This window comes from Heloderma suspectum, chromosome 1 (assembly GCF_057233095.1).
Source record: "Heloderma suspectum isolate Gila_16-S chromosome 1, 16-S_ref, whole genome shotgun sequence".
NCBI classification, from domain to species: Eukaryota; Metazoa; Chordata; class Lepidosauria; order Squamata; family Helodermatidae; genus Heloderma; species Heloderma suspectum.
In genome coordinates, this window is record NC_139458.1 from 279,223,481 (window position 1) to 279,250,325 (window position 26,845).

The window sequence follows — 26,845 nt, forward strand, 5'->3', positions numbered from 1 at the left end:
AGAAGTGTACTAAACTATATGTGGAAGCAGCAGTTATGTGTGTTCAAACATGGAAGTGCTCCAGTTATGCCAAAACAGTGGGATGTAGTCTGATTTTTAGTAAGAGGTGCTCAAACACTCTGTACACTTGCTGCTGACCACCCTAAAGCCCCTTTCCCTAGGTGAAACCATATCTGGTATTGTAGTTTAGCTGATGTCAGGGTGCCCCTGTTGCCCACTGACTTCTCCAATAGGCAGAATCAACACTCAGACAAAAGGGCTGCTTTCCAAGGCTTTAATTCCATTTATCCCAATGAGGCATACAGATGCTAATTGCTTGAGACTCAGAGGAACTACAAAGAAACAGCCATCAAGGGGTTTCTAAGGGTTAGGACATCAGTTGATCTCTGTTTGGGAAAAACACGGCAACTCTCTGAACTTAAGGGTTGGGAGGGGAAGATCTCCCCCTCTCCTGTGATGCTTCTGGGCACAGCTGTTGACCTCGAGCCAATCGGACTGAGCGCCGAAGCTTGGCCCCTGCGATCTCTCGCTCGTGCCTGCATCTGTGCCTCACGTCTAAAAGCTCAGGTTGTCCCTCCCTTTCCACGCCTGGTTCACTGTCGCTCCCAGGGATGTGAGGGGGGGGGGGCTCCCTCTCCAGCTGCGCCTCTGAAGTCTGAGAGAGTTCCTCCCCCACAAATTGTATCTCCTCCTCAGAATCAGAGCTGCTTTGGGACTCTGTGGGATCAGCTACAACTCTGACAGATGAGAAAAAACATGAGAAAAGGGCAAAGTGAAAAAAAAGATGAGGGCAAGAAAAGAAAAGTAGCGGATACAAGCTACGCAGAAGAAGGCTGCACAGGAGGAATGCAGTCATGAGAAAGTTTCAGCAATCCTCACCTATATGCTCTTTTTGCAGTTAAAAATATATATCCTGAGATATGCATAATGAAGGGTGGCATGTAAATGTTCTCAATAAATAAGATAAATAAATAAGATCAGACACCACCACCCAATTTTCACAGAACTGCTGTTCTCGAGTCTGCTTTCACCCTTGCAATAAGCTTCCAAAAGTTACTTGCCTGCAGAATATTTTACCAGCCTGCTGCGGCCCAGTAGAGGAATGGAGAACTCTGTCCCTCCTCCAGCAGCCTGAGTGGTTTCTATGCTAGATGGAGAAGAGTGATAGAACTCTCTTCCTTCCACCAACCTTTCTTCAACTTACTTGCCTGCATGGAATTCCTCTGAATACAGTTCTTTGTCACCAATGGCTATCAGGCAAATGCTTATATGCCTTAGCTGCCTAAATCAATGGGAACACAGCTGTATGCTTATATATGTTAAGAACAGTGTTCTTGTTTATGGAATGACCATCCAATATACAGTAATTCTTCTGAGAGTCCAAGCACCATGCAGAGGTTTGTATGTTTGGGCTGAGGAAAAGGAGGGGGTATGGAAATCCATTTGCCTCATCCCCAGACCCCCCCCCCCCATTTTAACCTAATCATGTCACTGGGAGACTTCCAAAACCAGTATCTAAGGAAGCTGTTTCAAAAGATAAAGGGTGAGTTCCCCTCTTGCCCCTCTGTAATTCAAGTATTCTCTGAATGTGATAGTGTTGTGCTGTGTGATAAAACAGATGCCTTATTTGCTCCTAGATCTTGTATGTAACTTTACATAGATGAAGATAGCTTGGCCACAATAACCCATGATCTGATAACGTTCTGGTTGCACCATTGCAATAGATTTTATAAAAAATGGTTTGGAGACTGCAGTTTGTCCAAAATAAGGCTGCTAGATTACTATCTGGAATTGGTGTTTTGGCAATATTACAGCAGTGCTTTGCCAGCTACACTAGATCCCAGTTCATTTCTGGGCCCAACTGAAAGTGTTGGTTTTAATCTTTAAAGCTCTAAATGCCTTGGAACTAAGTTACCTATACCATCTAGCTGCCTTGAGTGTCATTTTTGGTAGAAAGTTACGGTAAAAATTTATTTATTTTATTTCTATACCACCCAATAGCCAAAGCTTTCTGGGCGGTTCACAAGAATTAAAACAAACCAAATAAATAAATAAATAAATCTCCCATGTGTACCAACCTGAACCTCAACATCTTCCTCAACCCAAACATATAAGACCAACTCTGGCCCACTTGCACTAGCTGCCTGTATGTTTCTGAGCCCAATTCAAGGTGCTGGTTTTAACCTGTAAAGCTTTACATGGCTTGGGAATGCAATATCTGATGGAGTGCCTCTCCTGACATGCACCTACTTGTACACTATGCTCAACATCTAAGGCCCTCTTCCGGGTGCCTCCACTAAGGGAGACTCGGAAGACAGCAACAAGGGAAAGGGCCTTCTTCATGGTGGCCCCCAGTTATGGAATGATATCCCCATAAGGCCCTCCTGGCACCAACACTGTTATCTTTTCAGCACCAGATCAAGACCTTTCTCTTTTCCCAGACATTTGGCAGCATATTATGAGTTTTAATCGATCCTGGCTTTGTCTTACGGTTATGGTTGTTTGCTCAAAGTTGTTTTTAGATATATGTTGTCTCTGTGTGTACTGTCTGTTCATGTGTTTTTATGTAAATGGTTTTTAAACTTTGTACGTTGTATTTTTAATGCTTTAATCTTCATAAACTGCCCAGAGAGCTTTGGCTATGGTGTAGAAATAAATTATAATAACGGCCCTACTCTGAGTGTCCCCACTGAATGAAGTGAAGCAGGAGACTACGAAGGAGATGGACTTTTCAGTAGTGGCACCCATGCTAAGGAACAGCCTTCTCAGAGATGTTTGCCTGGCACCATATTTATGGTCTTTTCAGCACCAGGTGAAGATCTTCCTGTTTACCCAATACTTTGAAATAATTCATGTAGTCTGGCCTCTCAGTTAAAAAAAAATAAAAAATCTGTAGCCTGTATCCAGTGCTGGCTGTATGCTAGTAGAATGGAAACCACTGGTGGAATGAATTTCCCCTCCCCACTGCAACTCCCCATGCCGCCCCACCAAAAAATTTGCTCTGGACAATTGGGGAACCCTTTGGAGGAGATTTTGGGGGGCAGATGGGAGGATGCAGGGAGGAGGAGAGCAAGGGGAAGTCCAATTGCATGAGTGGAAGTCTGCTCATGCAACATTGGATTAACCCTGTTTGTTTAATTTTAGGGTGCTGAGTTTTTTGGTTTGTTGTACTTTATGTTGCTTTTGATTTTATGGTTTTATGTTCTATTTGTACTTAAATTATTATGTTAATTGTAAGCCACTCATAACACTTTATGTTATGAGACAGTATATGAATGTCATAAATAAATAATGTTTGTCTAAAAGCTTATCCCAACAATATATTTTTGGAGCAATCATTATGCAGTAGTTGTTGGGGGATCTAGATCATCTCTGTTCAGCAGGTGCTACAAGTTCAGGAAAATTGTGTTTCTGCAGTGTAATATATTGGCAAAGGGAAAATGAGATTGTTTTTCTTTTTCCTGCAGAGTTGGTGCTTCCTTTGTGCTAGTGAGTACAGTGCAGAATGTGGTTCAATAGGCATTATGGGCACCATCCTTTCGGTTGATGACCATGACAACACTGATGTCAATAACACAAGTCCCTCCATGCCCATTAGATTGTTTTGTTTGTTTGTTTGATTTTTTAATTTAGTACTGCAATGCTAAAGTGCTGGAATGCTCATGTAGCTGTTTTAACAATGCATGACAAACAATATAAAGGCTACGTTACTACTACCATAATTGTCCCCTGGTCCAGTGACTTGTTATTTGTAGTCTCTAATGAAAGCAGATTGCATATTTCTTCCAGAATTCCTTTGAAAGTCATATTTGTACTTCTGAGCTTAGTAAAGAAGGAGGCTAAAATGTTTTGCTGGCACTCTCTACTTGTAAGTCCCCTACCCGTAATCATTACTTTTGTGTATGTGTTAATGTTTTATTGAAGAATTTTTGATTTTATAGATGTATCCCCAGTCCTCATTTCCCATTTCTTTCCTTCCCATTTACTTCACCCCTTCACACTTCTCTTTTATATATACATTTAAGCATACACAGACACACACACACACACTAAAAAAGAAGGAAGGAAAAGAAGTGAGGGAAGAAACAAGAAACCAACCAACCAAAATGTATATATGAGTCATGTCTCATATAGTACATTTTCCATGTAGTTCACTTAATTGAAGTCTTCTGGCAAAGTCCAGCTGGCATCTCGGTCATGTATAGCTCTGAAAACCCATTTCACCCCACACAATTTCATATTTTAAGACATTTCTTAATATTTTGTTTCCTGTTCATTTGCTCTATATTCCCCTTTTGTGTTGAGGTGCACTGCCTATAGGACACCTTTATTTTTTTTTAAAATGTGCATGAATTGTCTGGATAAGGACTTAACTAACAGTTCACTTCTCCCTTCACCTTGTCATATTATGGTTTACAAAACAAACAAAACATTTGCCAACCCTGATAAAAGGAAATACTCTGAGCATATGCAGTTTTCTATTTTTAACTCAAATTATAGCATCATCATGACTACAGGAGTGAAGTGGAATTTACTTCTGGTGCCCTGATGCTAAACACCTTTACGTGAAAATAAGCACCATTTTGTTGCAAAAAAGGATAATATATTTTTTAAGGTAAAAATGTTATCTTTTCTACAACAAAATGGTACTTATTCCCAAGTAAAGATGTTTAGCATCAGGGCACCAGAAGTAAATTCCACTTGGCTCCTGTAGTCATGATGATGCTATTTTTAAAAGTAAAAAGTAATAAAAGAATGAGCATGCCTGGCCGGACACCCCCTGGCTATGAAGTGTTTTAAAAATACAAAAGAAAGGATGGTGGAGGGAGTAGCATCAGCCTCAGTGAGCCCTGGCATACCAATGCTGCCCAGGTGCTGGTACCCTCCAATCACCTGCCACTCTTTGAGTGGTCATTTTGGAGAAACCTGGACCACAGGACCCTGGACTTTGGTCCTGAATGAGGTCCAGCCCTGGCTGCATCACTGATGCTGTCTCTGCAACCAGTGCCTGTTAACCTCACCACATATTCTGGACTAGTTGCCTTTTCAGGAATACCTCAAAGGCCACCACACAGAGAGCATTGCAGTAGTCCAGCTTTGATAATATTAGGGCATGTATTACAGAGTTAATATTTCACACCTAAGTATTACCATTAAGCAGTTATATATAAACACAGCAGTTACTTGTGGAACAGTCTAGTACCTTTAGAATTTAACAAGGGAAACAATCTCACTCTTAGCAAGGGATTTCCTCTCCTGAACTGTAGTGTAACATTACAACGATCTTGAAACGTAAACATGGATCCTGTAGGATCTGCCTTACCAAAACCGCTTACAGTTTGTCTCCTGCCATATAGAAAACATCCATTCATATATCTGTAGAGTGAATTACAATGTTTGAATTACCACCACTCCATTTAATTAATGGCAGACCTCTGCACTGAAACATGTGAAATAGTTCTGAAAGCATATACTCACTCTGTCTCCGTTGAGCGATCACAGTCAGCCCACACACAAATTTGGGGTTAGAATATGGATTCTAGGCAGATATTAGATCAAGCTCATATCCTTTTCTAATGAAATCAACCACTGATTACAGCCCATAATCTTAGAGATTGATAATGCACTATGTCACAAATCTAGCCATCATTTTTTACTTGAATATTTCTACCTTGTTTGGGTCTCCAACATATGTTCTCCTGATTTTCAGAATTGGATCAAGAGTTTGGTAGGTGGCTACCAGGTCCTTGGTGGCCATATCTGTAGTGATGCCATTCTAGCCATCTTATTTTAGATTTTAGAGAAAATACTTAAGACATTTCTTTTTACAAGAGTGTTTATGGTATATATCCAACATCTAAAGCTCTAACTGCACTTGTGGTGTTGTGTTGCATTGCATTCATTTTCCTCTTGTTGCTTTTTTATGTTTGCATGTTATTGTAGATCTTAAATTGAATTGGTAACATTGTAAATTATCTGGAAAGCTTGCTTGGCTGAAAAACAGAGTAAAATATATGAGAGAAATAGTGCTTTTAGTGTGTCTGAAGTACTTATTTCATACAGTTCTCAGTAATCCTTATAACAGGGATGCAATATAGATCAATATTATATTATTATACTTGCACTGCAAGATGGTGGCAGCCGTGGTAGCAGTAGGTGTGCGTGCTGAAGCTTTGAGATAGCACCAGCTGGCCTAAGACCTTTGATAACTTTCTGACAGATGGATATTTGGACAGGGGACTTCCTGGGTCACACCCTAGGGTCTTAGCCACTATGCTACAGTAACTCCCTAGCTACTGTACTGTGCATTACTATAGTATACTACAGAGTCATATGTATGTTGCACAGATCAAAAGACATTACAGACTGGATTTACATGTTGTAAATATCAGCTTTAAACAGGCCACGTTTTCCCCAGGTTCTTTTTGTTGTTGCCATGTACCCTTGTTTTGCTCTTGAAGAGAACTGGGGTCACTAGTGGTAAGAGGAATGGCATCACCTCTAATAATTCAATATGGAAACAATCTTTCATTTGCCAATGGCTATTTTTAAAACCAAGATATCCTTGGAGATTAAAATTCAAACCTTTGTACTTTATGGATTGTATTCATAAACCTTAATGGATTGCTGTACTTAGATATTCATTGCTGTTTCGTTCTTATTGAGAGGCCATTTATTTTAACAGTCAAAACTTTGGAATGGAGAAAGATTGTACAGAGTCAGTCAGGCTGTGGGTGAATACTTTTCCAGCAAACATCATTAGTATATGCCGAGATTACACTTCCTTAACTCCGTCATGCTGCTTTGAGGCAGCATTGTGAGCTTGTTCCAAGCCATACAGTATTTCAGTGAAAAGAGCCTATATTTTTGGTATATCATGATATGTTCATGAGTCCTCCCATTGGGATGACTTGCGTTGTTAAAGTTTCTAAAGCTGTTTTAGTCACATGTCCTCTAGGATAACCTAGAGGCTATCCACATTTCTCCTTCCATAACTGAAGAGGCACTTGTTAGGATTGTGCAGCTGGTATAGTTACAGGGTGCAGAGTTCCCCTTGGCTTTCCCAAATTTCAGTTTATTAATATGTTCCCACTATAACAGCCTTGCAAGGATTTATTGTAGATACAACATAGAATTATATGGGCCCTCACTCATGGTGCTTGGAACTCATATGATAGTGCAGATGGCCTAGGAAGGCTGTTCTGGCTTCTTGCTGATAAATTGTGACATTGACTGAAAGTTCATGAACTTGACAGGTAATGGTGTTCCATCCACTTTATTTCATCTCCTTGACAACCACAATGTTGTGTTTGTTCATACTGTTATGAACAAAGTGGACATTACATACAATCATGTTAATCATTAGAAGTATGTATGTTAATGAAATAACATCGGTTGTATTTTGTCAAGACAGTTTGGTGACATTGTCTGTGAATATGGAATTCTTTGAAAGTCCATAGCTAGAGAAGCTGCTATAGCAGGAGTGGGCAACTTGTGGGCATCTTGACCTACAAACCCCAAGATGCATGCTGGGGCTGATGGGTGTTATAGGCCAAAACATCTGGAGCCAGAAATTGCCCACCCCTGTGCTACATGATTTAAGTTTTAATTTGAAGGGTAATACTACAACATACAACTTGATTCAATGAATATGATTGGATTTCAGCCCATTTTGTCACAGAGAAATAAATGGGACTTGCCAAAATATATGAGGTAAAAATATAATTCTTCTGAAGAATCAGTTTATCCTAATTTGAATGAGACTTCAATGGATTTGGGGGATATCTATTTAAATCATCCTGTTCATTCCAGTAGCGCTTACTAATATCTTAATGGGATGACCTCTTCACAAAACAGTTGTAGCCTATAGCAGCCACACCATCAGAGATGGTGGTTCTAGCATTAATTACCGAATGAATGAGTGGGGTAATGTATCTTGCTTTTAAGGCCTTATGTTTAACTGCAGATTAGAGAAGAGATGGAAATACAAAACAGTTTCTAGAGGGAGAGGGCAGAATTGGTTAGTATTCAACTGTGGAAAAAAAGGGAGTCATTTTGTGTGTGTCCTCAGCTAGGAATACATTCAACAGATGTTAAGATAAACTAAAACAATAAAGGCCTTAAAATCTTTAGTCCCAGCACTAGCAGGACTAGTGAAGTAGTGATGGAATTTGGTGATCGCTTTGCTGGCTGCCTAGTATAACATGTGGCTTGAAGGACAGGAATAGATTCAGAGGTTGATTAAATGACACGTAGACCTTAGGCTGAAACAGAGTTTGCCCCTTGTCCTGGCACATCTGTCTCATCAGCCAAAGCTCATACTCTAGTCATACTGATACAGATAAGGATATTAAAGCTTCTCCTCCTTGAAATCTACGTAGTAAGACCATGCTGCACCTCATACTTAGCAAGATATGAATGTATCAAATTGCTCCCTCAACTTTGAATTTGAGCACTGAAGGCTTACATGTGATAAAGGAACATCTGCTATATTGTGAGCTGTATAATATGTTATTGATTCCAGTTTAGAGAGGATGATACATGCTTGGGTTCCACCCAATTTTGTGGAAGTGGCAACCCTCTAGAACAGATTTGGGGGCATGTGAGGAACTGTGTGTGGATGCGGAGAACTGTAGGTGGAACTGGTAGACAGACACTGGATACAGCAACAGTGTACCAGTTCGGATACATCAGGAACCTAAGTTCAGCTGATGATGTGCAGCAAGGGTGGGCAACTTGTGGCCCATGGGCCACATAAGGCCCTTGCCATCCCCCGCTGGGACCCCTGCTGCCCCCAACATTTTTTTTAAAATTAAAAAAATTGTGTCCATAGTGGCTACAGAGTGCCCAAGCTTTTTTCAAGCTAAATTTGGACATTTTGGTGCCCCATCGCCACTATGGGGTACCAGAAGGGTTAGATTTAGCTCGGAAACAAGCTCAATTTAACTGTTGTAGCATTCTGTAGTGCTGTGGAGCACTTTGCTGCCACATTTTGGGAGCAAACCAGTAATTTCAAGACTTCTTTCTTTTTTGTGTGTTTGTGTGTGTGGGGGTGCACCATGGGCTGCAGTTCATGGGGGGGAGGGGGCAAAAATGGAGTTGCCCACCCCGATATATAGCATACTAAGTGCACTCATTAATCCTTTCCTAGGCAGATTAATAAATCCAAAACCAAAATTATAGTGAATCATAAATCAGCACACTGATAAATTGAATATTTGTGAATCAGTTCTTAATTTTCAGTTCTTTGTAGATATACATTCACAACATGTTGTTTTTCTTACAACAGTAGATGCCTTTGCATTAAAAATATGCTGACATTTGACAAGTAAAAGGTTAACTAATTTCTTAGTGATATACAAAGGTAAATTGATTCGCAGTACTAAAATTTGCATTCATAGTCCCTTCCTGATTTGAAGCCTGTTTTTCTGTAATGTTAACTCCTAACTGAAGATTTGTAACAAAAAATTAATGAATCCCAAACTAAATGTATAACATTCTAAATGCATTTGGAAAGAGAAAAGCAGAGCTTCATGCAAAACAAAATCACTTGACTAGCTAATTCATTGGGACCTCACATATTTCATGATGAACATGACCTTTCAGGACCAGGGCCAGTCTAGCTGTAACCAATTGGTCACAAATTGCTTCCTAATGCATCAATTATATCAACTGAATAAGTAAACAAACTAAAAAGGACTCATTTTTCAGACATTCCTTCCAGTCATAACCATTTTAATTTCTTCAAGTATACTATATTGTGTACAGAAAATTAGCCAAGAGAAATGAACAAATGGTCTGCCTAATGTGCAACATTTTTCATCTTTTGTAAAGAAGCTGAGCAGCCAGGACACCCTATCAAATAGTATCAGTCTGTAGAAAAGCATGTATTTATTGTTGGAATTGCTTGGTACTTTTCTGTCTACTTCAGCTTTCCAGGAAAGTTTGAGCTGGATTAATGGTTTAATACATTTTATAGTGCTGCTATGGAGCTGAGAAAGGGGCATTCAAGGGAAACACTGTCACCCACTGTATCCATGGTTGGTTTGGGGCAAGAACCCAGGTTTCCCATAACCTAGTCCAACTCTTTATCCATCAAATATAGTGGAAAGCCATGCTTAACCACATACCATCCCCTGGCCCAGCAATGTGTACCCTTTACATTGATGCATGTTCCATTTTACCCCAAAGTTATTACTAAAAGGGATATCCAAAACTTCCTTTCTTTCCTTTATTCTTAACTCTGTTCTGTCCCTTTTGTAAGGTTCCTGTGCTTAGGTTCTATCACTTTTTGCATTCTAAGATATCTTGCCTTTTGTTCTTTCCTTGCTTTCTTGACAGTACCACTGCTCATGGCTTCATTACACTTCAATACCATATCTGAGACTCTTGATGAGACTCTTGATGATATCTGAGACTCTTCTCTATCTGCCCCATATTCTCAGCAGCTCTAGGAGATTTCTTTGTTTAGTATTGGTCTTGGTTGTTCTTAGATAAAAAGCCATTTTACATATCTTCATGGGCTATGCTGGAAAAAGAGAGTGCTTGTGCATAGAAATTAGAATAAGAAGCTCTGCTTTTTACTTTAAAGATTAATCATTTCACTAGAATAGTGAAATGTGATTATATTTGAACATTATATTAAGTGCTGGTTTTTACATTTCACCAGCCATGTCGAAATCTCAGAAACACTTCTGCCTAATGGCATCTCCATGTGATATCTGTAACATATACAAACACTTACTATGTAATTTTCCTGAATTGTATAGACCTTCGACAGGCCCATGTTGCACGGTCGTGATTTGGTGTTGTGTGGAGTGACTCCATGCACTTTGGGAGATCCTCTATATGACACCAACAGCATTTTATTTGTTTGTTTGTTTATTTATTTTCTTAATCGCCCATCTGGCCAGTCACCTGGCCACTCTGGGCGATGTACAACAATACAACAGTTTTAAAACAATAAAATCCTACATTAAAACATCATATTTCTAAAAATACCCTAACCCACCCCAAATGCCTGCCTGCCCTGAACAACCATGTTTTTAATGCATGGCGGAAGCTCATTAAAGAGGGGACATGGCGGAGTTCCCTAGAGAGGGAGTTCCACAGAGTGGGGCCACCACAGAGAAGGCCCTCTCCCTTGTCCTCACCAGCCTAGCTGTCCTGGCTGATGGGACAGAGAGAAGGCCATCCGAGGCTGATCTTGTTGAGCAGCCTGTGTCTGGTGTTGTTGGAGGTGCTCCTTGAGGTAGGCTGGGCCAGAACCATATAGGGTTTTAAAGGTCAAAACCAACACCTTGAATTTGGCCCGGAAAACAACTGGTAACCAGTGCAACTCCTTCAGCACTGGAGTGATGTGATCGTGCCAGTGGCTGCCTTTAATGAGGTGAGCTGCCACGTTATGTACCAGCTGCAGCTTCTGAACTGTCTTCAAGGGTAACTTCATGTAGAGCTCTTTACAGTAGTCTAGATGAGAGGAGACCAGGGCATGTACTACTGATGGGAGCAGATGGTCGGGAAGGTAGGGGCACAGCCGCCATATTAGATGGAGTTGGTACAGCGCTGTCCGGCTAACAGCTGACACCTGAGCCTCCATGGACAGCTGGGAGTCTAAAATGACCCCCAGGCTGTGGACCTGGTCTTTCAAGGGTAGCTGTACCCCATTCAACATCAGGTCAACATCCTCCAACATCCTCTTGTCTCCCACCAAAAAGTACCTCGGTGTTGTCAGGGTTCAGCTTCAGCTTATTCCTCCCCATCCAGCCACTCACCGTCTCCAGACATTTGGACAGGGATTCTATGGCCAACCTTGGTGAAGATTTGAACGAGAGATAGAGCTGTGTGTCATCCACATATTGATGACACCACACCCCAAACCTCCTGATGATAGCCCCCAGTGGCTTCACATAGATGTTAAATAGAATCAGTGACAGGATGGAACCCTGTGGCACCCCACAAGTAAGCAGCCACGGGCCAGAAACCTCCTGTCAAGGGCTCCTTGGAGGTCTCTCTCTGTCTAAACCAGTAGCCAAGTCCAGACACAGACAAAGGAATTCCTTTCAAAGCTTTATTCTTCTTTTACAACTTAACAACTATACCAATTGCAACTAGATCTGAGCAGCACAGTACCTATGCCCTAAGTTGGAACAGTTGGTTCCCATTTGAAAGGGAATTACTGGCAGACCCCTGAACTTAAGAACTAGGGAGAGTCCCTCCCCTTTTCCCTTGGAGCCTCTGGGCGCAGCCGTTGTTTGCGCGCCAACCTGGCACTTCGCCTCCTTTCCGCGCCCTCCATCTGGCGCCGCTCTCTGCGTCTGCGTCGCGCATCCACCAAGTCTGCTATCTGTGCTTGGTCACTCCCTGGACTGCTAACTAAACTAGGAATGCTGGTGGGAGGAATCTCCCTCAGCTGTTGGTCCTGGGAAAGAGGAGTGCGCTCCTCTCCCAGGAGCGACTGCTCTTCCTCAGAATCAGAACTACTCTGGGATTCTATGGGCTCAGTGTCCACCCTGACACCTCCTCTCCCAATGCTACCCTCTGGTACCTGTTGGAGAGGAAGGACCAGAACCACTATAATACAGTGTCTCCAATGTCCAACCCCTCCAGGCGGTCCAGGAGGATACCGTGGTCAACAGGATCAAAAGCTGCTGAGAGGTCAAGGAGAACAAGGAAGGAGCATTCGCCCCTACCCAAAGCCCTCCTCATATCATCCACCAGGGAGACCAAGGCCGTTTCTGACCCAAGCCCATGCCTGAAGCCCGACTAAAATTAGGGGTGTACAGACCCCACCTGCCTGGGTCCACTGGGGGGTCCATGGGGGGAGAGGTGATCTGGTCCTCTCCCCTGGAATCCTCCCCGGCCGGCTCCGTGGCAAATCCGTGGAGCCGCCGTCCGGGGCCGTCCGCTGCCGGACCTCTGGCCGCGGCTGGTCTATGGCATAGCGGATGCCATTTGCGTGCCTCCCTTGGTCGTGATAGGCTACGTAAAGATTTACGTAGCCTATCATGGCAAAAAGGGAAGGACACAAATGGCATCTGCTATGCTGGATGCCATTTTGCATCCGCACAGGGGAGTGCCAGCCTGCCAGGTAGGATCCGGCCAGGTCGGACTTCGCAGGGTGGCAGGGTGGGGTGGTCTGTTCCGCCACGGACTCCGGGGGGGGGGCGGTTTCTCCTCCATCCCTAATTGAAATGGATCTAGATAACTGGCTTCTTCCAAGTGTGCCTTCAACTTCATCACCACCACCTGCTCAATGACCTTGCCCAAAAATGGCAGATTCGAAACTGGGCAAAAGTTGTTCAGGACTTGGGGATGCAAGGAGGGCTTTTTAAAAAGCAGTCTTATCACTCTCACCTTGAGAGCTGATGGCATCACTCCCTCCTCAAGGGAGGCATTCACCAGTCACCACCACCCTGATCCCCTCACCCAGCCTCTCTCTGCAGCTCATAATGAGCCAAGATGGGCAAGGATCAAGTAAACAGGTGGTCGGCCATACAGATGAAAGCACCTTGTCCATTTCATCAGAAGGAAGAAGCTGGAACCAATCCCACAAAATCGGTTTGCCACATTCCACCTCTTGCTCACTAACTGTATCCACGGTGCATGGAATAACATTCCTAATCTGATCAATTTGATCTGCAAAGTGCCTTGCCAAAACCTCACAGGAGGCCTTAGAATGCTCTAGTGGTTCCAGAGCCACTGGACCGACCAGGCTCCAGACTACTTGGAACACCCTCCTGGGACAGCACTCTGCAGACGTGATAGAGGCAGCATAATATTCCTTTTTTGCTTCCTTCACTACCACGTAATAGGCTGAAGATGCAGCTCTAGCCCGTGTCTGATCATCTTTGGAGTGAGACTTCCGCCACTGGTGCTCTAGCTGTCTCACCACCTGTTTCAGAGCTCATAACTGCGGATTGAACCATGGTGCAGTCCAAGCCCTGTTCAGGGGGAGAGGGAGTTTCAGAGCCACTTGATCTAATGCCCCAGTGATTGCGGTATTCCAGCCACCCACCAGGGTCTTGACTGAGTGGCCGTTTGCGTGCTCCAGAAAATCCCCAAGCGCATTCAGGAATCCATTCGGATCCATAAGACGCCTGAGACGGACCATTTTAATGGGTCCTCCACCCCTGTGGAGGGATTGTGGAACTGAGAAGTCCAACGTCACCAGATAGTGATCTGACCATGACAAGGGGGTGGTAGATATACCCCCGACATCCCCGCTTCTCCAGAATAATGATGGCATCACCACACACAAGTGTGTTCTGCTTGCTAGTGATATCAGAGAAATTCACTGTGGATTCAAATGAGGCTGGATTCTTTGAAATCCGGCCTCAGGAATCCGCAGGGGATCGGGACCACTTACCTCTGGTCCAGGAAGACTGGAGGCGGAATGGCACTCGGCTGCTTCTTGCCAGCCAGAGCCATTCGCCTCCTCCCTGTCCCTGCCGATTGCCATTTCTTAAAAAAAAAAAAAAGGCGATCGAGAGGATGTGCCCATAGACTTATACGCAAGATTCACGGCTCTATTTTGTGTATAAGTCTATGGGCACATGCAATCAGCAGGATGTGCCCATAGACTAGGGATGTACAAAAGTCACTTACCTTTTCGAAGGGTGACAGTCGCGGTGGGGGGGAGCCGCCAGCCGGGGCCACCCGCAGCCAGACATCCGGCCGCTGGGCAGCCTACAGGGACGCAAATGGTGGCTGCCATAGCCACTACACCATTTGCGCCCCTCTCTTTTGCTGTAATAGGCTACGTAAATATTTACGTAGGCTCTCATGGCCAAAAAAAAAAGGGAACGCAAATGGCGGCCGCCGTAGCCGCCATTTGCATTCCCTTTTTTTTGCCGTGATAAGCTATGTAAATACTTACGCAGCCTATCACGGCTTCCGCAGGGATGCATATGGCGTCCCTGCATTAGCCGTGATAGGCTATGTAAGTATTTACATAGCCTATCACGGCTATAGTGAAGAAGCGAATGGCGGCTGCGGATGCGGCCACCATTCGCAATGCAGCGCGAATGGCAGCAGGTAGGTGTCCCGTTTTGCGCGCCTTTCGCGGGGCGGGGGGGGCGTCATTCCTTGGCGGAATTCTCTGACATCCCTACCATAGACTTATATGCAAAATAGAACTGAGAATCTTGCATATAAGTCTATGGACACATAGACTTATACAAAAGATTGATGACTCTATTTGCGTATAGGTCTATGGGCACATCCTCCCGATAGCCTTTTTTTTTTTTAAAGAAAAAAAGTGCCAATCACGGCTGAGCATGGCATCTCACTCCACCCACCCACAATGGCCCACCCCAAGGCCAAACAAGCTGGACTTGGGGTGTGGCATTTTTTGTTGTTTTCTGAAATAAGCAAGTTGGACTGTATGAATACAATACCTTTTAGAGAAGCAAGCTAAACCACAAGAGGCAAATTATTTGTATGTATAACCTGCATAAATTAAGAGTGCTGTTGGATGTTACAGTGACATTCTGAATGTGGGTGGTGTTTGGTTTTGAACACAAAATATGTGTATTCACCTATGCTTAGGGATGTATGAATCCCCTCACCTGGGCTCCGCAGGGAGCCCTGCAGGGGTGGGAAGGCGATCCGTTCCTCCCTCCCGAATCTTCACCAGCCAGCTCCATTCCACAAGCGATATGGCCGCCATTGTTGTGCCGTATCGCTGCTGATGAGAAACAGGAAGTGATCCGAATGCAAATGGCATCCGCTATGCCATTTGTGTCCCTGTTTCTTCTTGAGATAAATGTTCCTGTTTTTTCATGTGATAGGCTATGTAAATAGCTACATAAATACAGACACGTAGCCTATCACAAGAACAGCGATGCAAATGGCGTAGGGGATGCCATTTGTGTCTGGATCACTTCCTGTTTCTCATCCACAGCGATAAGGATGGCAATGGTGGCTGTATCGCTTGCAGAATGGAGCCGCCGGCGAGGAGGATTCGGTTCTGCAACAATCCGGCGGGAGGCGGAGGTGAGTGAGAACGTTCCACCATAGACTCCAGAGGCCGAATTCCCTGGAATTTGGCTTCATAGGAGTCCATGGTGGAATTCTCCGCCATCCCTACCTATGCTGCCATTATAGAATATGCATAGCCTGCCCTGCTCCTGAGAAAGTGGCAGCTTGTTGTACATTCTTGGATGCCACACATGAGGTACAACAGCCAGAAAGTATAAACATAGATATTTTCAAGTAAGCTGACTCTCTAGAAGATGAACTATTCAGGAAGTAACTATCACCACTACCACATGTAGACATTTTGCATGTTAAACTGAATGTACTAAAGATACTATTACAATTACATTCATATCCCACACCCACAAGTTTTATATGCAAAATATGCAGTGAAATAATTGTATATGTACTTTAGATATGCAGGATACTGCATTAAATCCTATAAGAATGTGTCTGAAGCCTCTCTGAAATACTTGCCTGCATCATCATAGGATCTCCAGTTATCACATGATTGCAGTACTAGGTTAAGTAGGCAGAGCACCCAATGTAGGTATTAAAACCCTGAGGAAAAATTGTGATGGTCAGTTTGGGATAGGGATGTACGAATCCCCTTACCTGCTGTTCGCAGGGGGTCCGCCAGGGAGGGGAGGTGATCCGTTCCTCCACCTGGAATCGTCGATGGGTGGGGGAGGCAATCCGTTCCTCCCCCCCGGAATCCGTGCAGGCCGGCTTCACGTTGAACCTGCGGAGCCAGCCATCAGCTCCGCAGGGCTGGAGAAAGTCGATACGGCCGGCAGCCATTGCCATGCCGTATCTCTGTCTAAGTCAGTCCGCCGGACGCAAATGGCATAGTGGGCACCATTTGCAGCTGTAAAGCTGGTCGATTAGCCTAAATGCAGCCATTTACGGCTGCATTTAGGCTAATTGACCAGCTTTACGGCTGCAAATGGCGCCTACTATTCCATTAGCATCCCTGTTTTTGGCCGTGATAGGGTACGCAAATATTTGCGTAGCCTATCGCATGAACAGGGACGCAAATAGGGATGGCGGAGAAATCCGCCATGGACTCCAATGAGGCCGGATTCTAAAGAATTCTGCCTGGCGTCCGTGGCGGAATAGACTACTCCCCCCACCACCACCCCTGAAATTCTCCCCGAACGGACCCTACCTGCTGCTGGCCAGTCCGGGTCTGTCCGCTGCCAGTGTCCGATAGTTACTTCCTGAATATATAAGTTCATCTTCTAGAGAGGCAGCTTACTTGAAAATATCTATGTTTATACTCTCTGGCTGTTGTGCCTCATGTGTGGCATCCAAGAATGCATAGCAAGCTGCCACTTTCTCAGGAGCAGGGGATGCTATGCATATTCTATAATGGCAGCATAGGTAGAGATGGCGGAGAATTCCGCCACGTACTTCTATGAGGCTGAATTCCAGGGAATTCGGCCTCTGGAGTCCATGGCGGAATGTTCTCACTCACCTCTGCCTCTTGCTGGATCGTTGCAGAGCCGAATCCTCTTCGCCACGGCTCCATTCTGCAAGCGATACAGCCACCATTGCCATCCGTATCGCTGCAGATGAGAAACAGGAAGTCATCCGGACACAAATGGCATCCCCTACGCCATTTGCATCCCTGTTCTTGCAATAGGCTACGTGTCTGTATTTATGTAGCTATTTACAGGGACATTTTTTCATGCGATAGGCTACGTAAATAGCTACGTAAATACAGACGCGTAGCCTATCACAAGAAGAAACAGGGACACAAATGGCGTAGTGGATGCCATTTGCGTCTGGATCACTTCCTGTTTCTCATCAGCAGTGATACTGTACGGCAATGGCGGCTGTATCGCTTGTAGAATGGAGCTGGCTGGCAACGATTCCGGGGGGGAGGAACGGATCGCCTCCCCCCCCGTGGGGCCCCCTGCGGAGCCCAGGTGAGGGGATTCATATATCCCTAAGCATAGGTGAATACACATATTTTGTGTTCAAAACCAAACACCACCCACGTTCAGAATGTCACTGTAACATCCAACAGCACTCTTAATTTATGCAGGTTATACATACAAATAATTTGCCTCTTGTGGTTTAGCTTGCTTCTCTAAAAGGTATTGTATTCATACAGTCCAACTTGCTTATTTCAGAAAACAACAAAAAATGCCACACCCCAAGTCCAGCTTGTTTGGCCTTGGGGTGGGCCGTTGTGGGCGTGTGGAGTGAGATGATGTGCTCAGTCATGATTGGCAGCCTGAGGTGGTGCCACCAGAGGTGAGAGGGGGTGGAGAGCCATCTTAAGCTCTCCGCGCCACTCCCCAATGCCTTTCTGATGCGCAGTTTCCCCCCCGCCCTCCCTTATGTAGTGTGGGATCTGTCTCGTCATCCTTTGGGGGGCCAAGCAGGAATTTTTGGCTTACAGTCTTATTGGCCTGGGCTGTGCATCTTTTTGCCTACTTCACACTGTGAGTGGGGTTGGTATGTCCTTAGGCAAATTTTAGATTTAATTTACGGTCACATTTTGGTTCTGTTAGGATGGGCATTGGGGATGAGAATAGGGATGGTGAGCATTCAGGATAGGGATGGCGGAGAATTTCTCCCCGAAACTTCGGGGGGCCAAGCGCCAACGTGTTCGGCCCCCCAAACAAGTTTCGGGGAGAAATCCTCCGAACCCCCCCGCCCCCCGCACCCCCCCCCGGGACGGGACTTACCTTTGCCGAATGTCCCTCCTGGCGGCGGGTCCGGCCAGCGGTTCGGCGGGTGTTCGAGCGGGGTGGGAGCGGCAGCCGGTCTTTCGACCGGCTGCCGCCGCCACCATTGCAATAAAAGAAAAAAAAACCACGCCCCCTGATAGGCTACGTGACGATTAACGTAGCCTATCATGGCTAGATTTGCAAAGTCAGCCGTGATAGGCTACGTCAATCGTCACGTAGCCTATCACGGGTGACTTAAAAAAAAAAAAAGCGCGTACGGATAATGGTGGCCCCCATAGGGAGCCGCCATTCCCGTTCCTTATTTGGTCGCTGTAGTCTACGTAAAGATTTACGTAGACTACGGCGAAAATAAGGGCAACGCTATTTGCATTGCCCTTATTTTCGCCGTAGTCTACGTAAACATTTACGTAGACTACAGCGACTAAATAAGGAACGGGAATGGCGGCTCCCTATGGGAGCCGCCATTAGCGTACGTGCTTTTTTTTTTTTTTTTAAAGTCACCCGTGATAGGCTACGTGACGATTGACATAGCCTATCACGGCTGACTTTGCAGATCTAGCCGTGATAGGCTACGTTAATCGTCACGTAGCCTATCAGGGGGCATTTTTTTTTCAAACTTTCGCGTTTGCGGCCGGGCGAGGCGGGAAGCCTCCTCCCCGGCCTGAATTTCGGCCGGGGCGAGGCGGGAAGCCTCCCCCTGGCCTGAATTTCGGCCGGAGCGAGGCAGGAAGCCTCCCCCCCAGCCTGAACTTCGCGGGGGGAGCAGCGAAGCACCTCCCCCCCACCGCGAACGTCCTTCGACGACAGGTAAGGGACTTTCGTCCACCCCTAATTCAGGGGCATGGTTTTTGTGACAGGTGACGCCTGAGGGTCCCACTCTGGATTTCGCGGCCCATAGGCAGGATAAGGGTTACCTGGGAGGCCAACTCACCTCACCCACCCAGTGTTGTGCAGCCTGGGCGGGGGTGACAGGGGAATGCCTACCTCCCCCCCAAAAAGGGTAGCCCTGTGTGGTAGTGAGATGACACGCCACCACACAGGCTTTGAATGTTTTTGCCCATTTCAGGGACAGCTAGTGGCTGCCCCAGTTTAGTTGCCTGTCCTATTTTTCCCCTTTGCAGATTTATCAATAAATGTGGCCCAACTTGAACCCAAGAACCTGTGTCAGTCTCCTTATTACCCCATCTGCACTTTCACTGGAATTATACCACTAAATTGCATGTGACGTCAAACTGAAAACTTTCAGCAGTGAGAACTGATGGAGCTCTATATGCTGGCTGTAGGGTTTGGGACCGTTTCAGTCTCAGTGGAGTGAACAGTTTGATCTGTCTCAACTGAATACTGTGTCCTCCATGCTGTTTTCCTTCTTTGAACTTTGCCTGGCTCCCACACTCCCCTCTCCCCCTTATCCAGTTATGACTTTTCTAGTCCCATAACAATAACAGAAAGTGTGTGGGAGGAACAAACAGACATTCCTTAAACAAGAAATCAATAGCAAAAAAACTGCATGAGCCCATTAAGTAATTAAAGGACAAGTGTATCCTGGATGGATGGATGGATGGACGGAAGTATAGATAGATGATAGATAGATGATAGATAGATAGATAGATAGATAGATAGATAGATAGATAGATGAAAGATCAACTCACCACTGCTAGCAGGAAATATATATTGTTCTTGGTAAAGTGATGTAATTGGCTTGCAGCTATAGTGTGAAAAGATATGGTGAAGTTAGCAGATGGTGTTGATGAAAGTGAGCCACTAAGTTCTTGAGGGACTAGAGCCAGGAAGAAGAAACAGTGAATAGAACCTTGGATTACAAATAAAACAAACAAAGCTTCACTGTAACATAAATGATGGATCAATCCTTTGATCCTGGTCATGACTCCAGAAGACCCTGAGTGCAAAGTAATATACTCTGGGTGGAAGAGTAGAGGGCACTCTGGAAAGAAGAATCAGGGAGGGGCTGCCTGTACTTACATATGGACCCTGAGACACTAAAGCTCTTTAGGCTGTGTTGCTCTTTGAAAGTATCAAGTATTGGTGTCTTATTTCTGAGTGGCCCAGTGTACTACACGAACAGTCATTACCTTGGTGGCCTGTGTGTAACCTAGATGATTGGTCTTCAACGATTGGTTAGGACCCACTACTACAAGGGTAGGCAACTGGTGTCCTCCAGATGCTTTGGAGGACCACTACAGTAATCCCTGACCATTGGTCATGCTAGATGGGACTTAGGTGAGTTGTATTCCAAAACATCTGGAGGACGCCAGGTTGCCTACCCCTGCACTACTGGTTCACAGCTTGGCATAAGGTGGGTCACAACAGCAGCAGAGCCACTATACCAGACTTCCCCAACCTAGTGCCCTCCACATGTTTTGGATGTCACCTCTCATCATCCCCAGCCATTGTGGCCAATGGTCAGGAATGGTGGGAGTTGTAGTCCAAAATGTCTGGCTTCCCCTGGTTGGGGAAGGCTTTGCTATACAATTATACACTAACATACAAACAAAATGAAGTGCCCCCCCCCAATGCATATCCAATGGTGGATTCCAGGTCTGAAAAAGTTGCAAGCCTAGTTTATGTTGCAATGCCACATGCGTGCTGGGTTAAGCCTGGCCATTTTCACCAGCAAGGTGCACCTCTTGTGAAGCTCTGATTAGCTGGTTCACCTGTCACCTGTTTCCCAAGAACTGTGGGTGCTCTCATCACAGAGTCTTAACATGAACAATCAAGGGACAATGGAGCCATGGAGGTATGCCTGGCACTGAAGAAAATGGTAGAGACCAGGAAAGTTCTCAACTGAAGATCTTAATGTACAAGCAGGTGAATATGGAGACGAGTGGTGCTACCAGTAACTGGGTCCTAAACTGAAAGGCGCTAAAGGTCAAAATTAGCATTTTGAACTAGGCTGGGAGACAGTGCAGTTGACATAGCATAGGAGTAATATGATCATAATGCCCAGCCCCAGCTAGTGGAGGAAGCAGCTGCTAGGGTGCTCAGTGGGACATCCAGCCATGTTCATCTTACACCTGTGTGTGTGTGTTTTAAAACAGTACTAGATCTCTATTAGCTACTGAACCATGTTTAACCAGGTTATGTTGTTGATATACAAAGACCTAAACAATTTGAAACCAGGATGCCTAGCAGATGGCCTTCCCCTATATACACCCACCCAACCTTTAAGATCTTCAAAGGAATTGTTCCATGACCAACAGAATGTTGCTGCATAATATCTCAGTGGTAGCCCTCACCCTCAAACACCCTAACCCATGCAGTTTGGGAGGCAGAAAATGTATGTTTTAAACACCTCCTGAAAACGTACTTCTTCCCCCATTTTGTCTGGCTTGTAATTAATTGCTCACATGCTGGTCCATATTACTGTTCCTTGTATTACTTTATGTTGTTATTGTGGCTGAAATGGTTTTAACTGTGTATTTAATGTGATTTCTAATATTTATATGTGTATCAAGAGGGTTACACTCCTCCTGGCATAGATCTTCAAGGTGACCAAAGCTGTCTTAGTGCCAAACTGAGGCTTGAACCCCAGTTGAAACAGATCTAGAAATTAAGGGTGTTTCCAGTTGAGACTTTTAATGTAGAATCATATTGCATCATTTATAGATTTTTGTGGGAGGTCCAGATGACAGCATCTTCAGTTTGTACCTCTACCATGTTTTCTCACCACTTCTTCAGTCTTTTTCTTACCAGAAAAAAATATGTTAAGGAGGGAAAAAAGATGTATAGCTACCCAATGCCTTTTGAGTGTAAGTGCTAGGACCGCTCCATCTAGAAGCATCCTCACTCTCATCCAAGAGTGTTTAGAGTTGTTTATCAACCACTGACTTGATCACCTTGTCCAGAAAGGGAATATTACTGACCAGCTAATAATGACTGAGGTCTTCTGGGTCCACAGTAAATTTCTTCAAGAGTGATCAGACCCTTACCTTCCTTAAATAGTGGGACCTCCTCAGTCAGTTAGGAACACAGGACAAGATGGAGCTCTGGACACTTCCATACATTAACCCGATACAGTTGCTGGTTGTGAGTGACTTTATTCTCGAAGTGTTTTGCCAATGTCTTACAACAGGCCTCCAAGAGTTCCTTAACATCACCAGACAGGCAAGAAGGCTCTGAACCCACCAGGAAAAGCTCCACCATGAGGACACAATAGTGTCAGGAAAAGAATTACTACTTTTCCTACATCACAGCCACTGAGCATGTTTGATTAATGAGCTCTGACTAGTGTTTTATTAGCTCCATTGCAAGACTTTTACTCTAGCCATATTCATTCATTCATTCATTTCTTATATTTCTATACTGTCCAATAACCGAAGTTCTCTTCCTATTTGCTTCATTGCCATCAGTTCCCCAGAATATCAAGTAGCAGATCAGGCTCTGGTCAGTGCTTAGAAGTGGTTGTGCCAAGTGCCTGGGTCATCTCTGCATTCCACAGAGTGACCAGGGTATCGACAGGGGCACCAGCCATGTCAGCTGGGAACTCCCCAAGGCTCATCCGGAATTATATGGATTCCATATGCCTTCTGTGGCGGACCATACCCCATGCCTTCTCCCATAAGGTCCTACCCAGTTGCTAAGATCATCTTTGGAGGCTGTTCTCTGAATGACACTGCCTACAATGATGAGATGGGTAGCTACCAGGGAAAGAGCCTTCCCTGTAGTGGCCCCCCATCTTTGGAATGCCCTTCCCCAGGAGATCTGCCTGGCATCTTCACTGTATATATTTAGATACCAAGTTAAGACCTTCATTTTTAAGTAGCCAGTGAATCTTTAATCAGTTGCTCTGGTTATTAATTTTACTGCTGACTCCTCAATGTTTTAAATATTTTTAAAAGTTTTTAACGTTTAATATTGTTTTGTTATGATGCTTCTGTTGTTGTTGTTGTTGTCGTTGCTACTTTGGTTATGTTGTTGTTGTTTGATATGATTGTAAATCACCTCCAGAGTACTTGCAAGTTGGGCTGTATTCAAGATAACAAATATATATAAATATGTGGGGGGGGGGGGAGAAAGGAATGGCATTGCTTGGGATCAAATCTAGTATGAATGAGCAATATGTAAAAGGACTGTGCAGTAATTTTGCTTCCATGAATGGTGGATCAAATTTATATACCTTTAGGGAATAACTAAATTTGTTGTTGTTTTACTGAGTTACTTCAGTGAGAGGGTTAAATTAGATGTGCTGGTAAACAGACCACTGTTTCAACTGGATCAGCCCCATTTGCATATCAAGTGTGGGTCAGGAGTTGGCTAAGATTTTTATAGTAAATGAGGTATGTAGATAAGGAGAGCTGAACTCTCCTCCTGCTGGCTGCTTCTTGCTTCCCTGTAGTCTCTCCTTTCTAAGTGCAGCTTTCCCAGCTGAGTTTGCTTACACTGTTAGAGCTCATTCCCACCTACATACCTGTTCTGAAAATCATCCACCTCCATATTTGGGCCCTTATTTTATTGTATGCTTTCATGTGTGTTACTTGCTTATTGCTTTGTATTTTTAGGTCCACTGAGTTATTTGCTTCTAAACTGCCTTGGGCATGTGGTAAAAAATTATATAACTTAAACTATTGTTTTCAACACAATGCAGAAGTTATGTTTGCATGACAGTTTCCTACCTGGTGCTCTCCAGCTGGATTCTTTTGCACTGACAAAAGGACAGCAACATCCATTTTTCCCCTTTTGAGTTATTTGCACTGACTTTGAGAATTCGACTGCAGAACGTGGGATCTGCTTTGTGCCAATGATTATACACTGCTTTATCGATGTAATGGGGGCTAGCTTGAGGATACTGTGGAGTGGGGGACACTAACACACATGCAGATCCACTGACAGGTTGGTGGTGAAATGGTGAAAAGCAGACAGGTATGTCCCATATCCACTGAAATCTCCCAAAGTGGCATTAATAGTGTAGGCAACATCTGTTGAGGTGAGAAAGGGAGTGGAAGCAGAAGGAAGCTTTTACAGAGAATGAAAAGTACATAGGTATCCAGAAAGGTAATTTGTATTAAAAGCCATTCCATGAAGTGTTTCATTTTCTCTCTCTAATTGTGCTTGGTCTATAAATAGATGGTATTTTTGTCCTATATAAATTGTTTGGGAATTAAACAAGAAATACCGTGGTCTCTAAACTGTTCCACTTATTTCGTACATGCTTACTGTGAAGAGCTGTTTTGTCTGAGGGGAAAATAGCCTAATATCCATTTGTGAGAAGTGGCAAGAGCTGAAGCTACTATTTTCCCCATCTTTCATTCACCACTTAATATTGCACAAAATCATGTTGACTTCAACACTTAAAAAAAATGATCATGTGAAATCCCACCTGAGTGCCGATACATTTTTTGAGAATGGAGTATATGGAGAACCTCAGGTTTTAATTTCATTTTTAAAAAGTGCGAGAGCTTATTCTACTTGACCTCTGACATGAAAATCCTTACCTCTAAACCCAAATATGAATGGCTCAGTGGGATGCTTGGTGGAGAAAGAGGCATTCTGTGCATCTTCACAGGCATTCATTACTATTTCTCATTTTAAAAACTTGAGACCTGGCATTCAAATAGCTTTTGGGAGTTCAGCCACAGCAACCCTTTGCTCAAATTAATAAGTATATTGGATTTAGATTCTCTCCCTGCACCTCAATCATTTGTGTGGGTTTGTTTTGGGGGGGAGGGGAATGTTATTGCCACCAGGAAATGCATTTTCACCTTGGCAAATGCATTAAGCATTGCTTTGCAGACAGTGGCTCTTTGGGGCTGGCATCTTCATATGCAACTATGTGTTTTGATGTTGCATTGCAGTATAATGTTATGGCTGAACATTTACTGCTGTTTGTGTCTGACATATGCTGAGGTTTATGAACATTCTTGCCAAAAAGAGGTCTTTAAGGTGTCAAAACACATTCTGAAATTAATAGATATGGCATGAAATGGAAAAGAACCCAGTGATTAAAACAAAACATCCTTTCCAGTATTCCAAACTTTCAGGTAGCCTTGCTAGTGGCCACTGTTTTCTTTCATGGTTATAATAGTTTTTAAGTCATGTATTTATATTCACAATTTAAAGGATATTTGCAAAGTTTCCCTCTAGTCTTCCCCCATTCTTAGTTGTATCCAAATCATATTAAGGTTTGTGTTTTTTAACTATTGGAAAGATTCATATGTTATCAGTGGTGGCTGATTGTGGTGGTGGTCTCTCCAATCAGGAGTCGGTGGTGGGAGGAGTGTGTTGAGTCAGGATTGTAAGTCCTGGCCACAGCGAGTAGCAGGTTATACTCAACAGCAATAATAATAATAATAATAATACCAACAACAACAACATTTCTATACTGCCCCATAGCCGAAGCTCTCTAGGCGGTTTACAAAAGTTGGCACATGCACTGTGATTTTAAGCTTGTAGTCAGGGCTGGTGTCAAAGGTAGGCATGGTTGGGCACCTGCCAAGGGCTCATACCTCAGCAGGGGCCACTGTCAAGAGTCCCCTGGAGTTGTTCCTCTTCTTCACCGTTGCAACCTGCTGCTTGCTCTGGCTCATACAACAATGATGGTAGGAAGTAGGGATGTCAGAGAATTCCACCACAGATCTCGGTAAGGTCACATGCCAGTGCATTCAGCCCCCTGAAATCCATGGCAGAACGAAGCCTCCCCCCCCCCCCCGCAAAATGGGCCTGGAATGGAACATCTACCTGCTGCTGTCCACGCTGCATTGCGAATGGCGGCCGCATCTGCGGCCGCCATTCGCTTCTTCCATATAACCAAGATAGGCTACATAAATACGTAGCCTATCACGGCTAATGCAGGGACACCATTTGCGTCCCTGCAGAAGCCGTGATAGGCTACGTAAGTATTTATGTAGCCTATCACGGCAAAACTAAGGGAACGCAAATGGTGGCTATAGTAGCTGCCATTTGCGTTCCCTTTTTTTTGCTGTGTGATAGGCTACGTAAATATTTACGTAGCCTATTATGACAAAAGAGAGGGGCACAAATGGCGTAGTGGCCGCCATTTGCGTTCTCTTTTTTTGCCTTAAAAAAAAAGGGAATGCAAATCGCAGCCGCCATAGCCACCGTCATTTGCGTTCGCTGTTTTGTTTTCTTTTTGCACGGCAAAATACAGGGACGCAAATGGCGGCGGCTATGGCAGCCGCCATTTGCGTCCC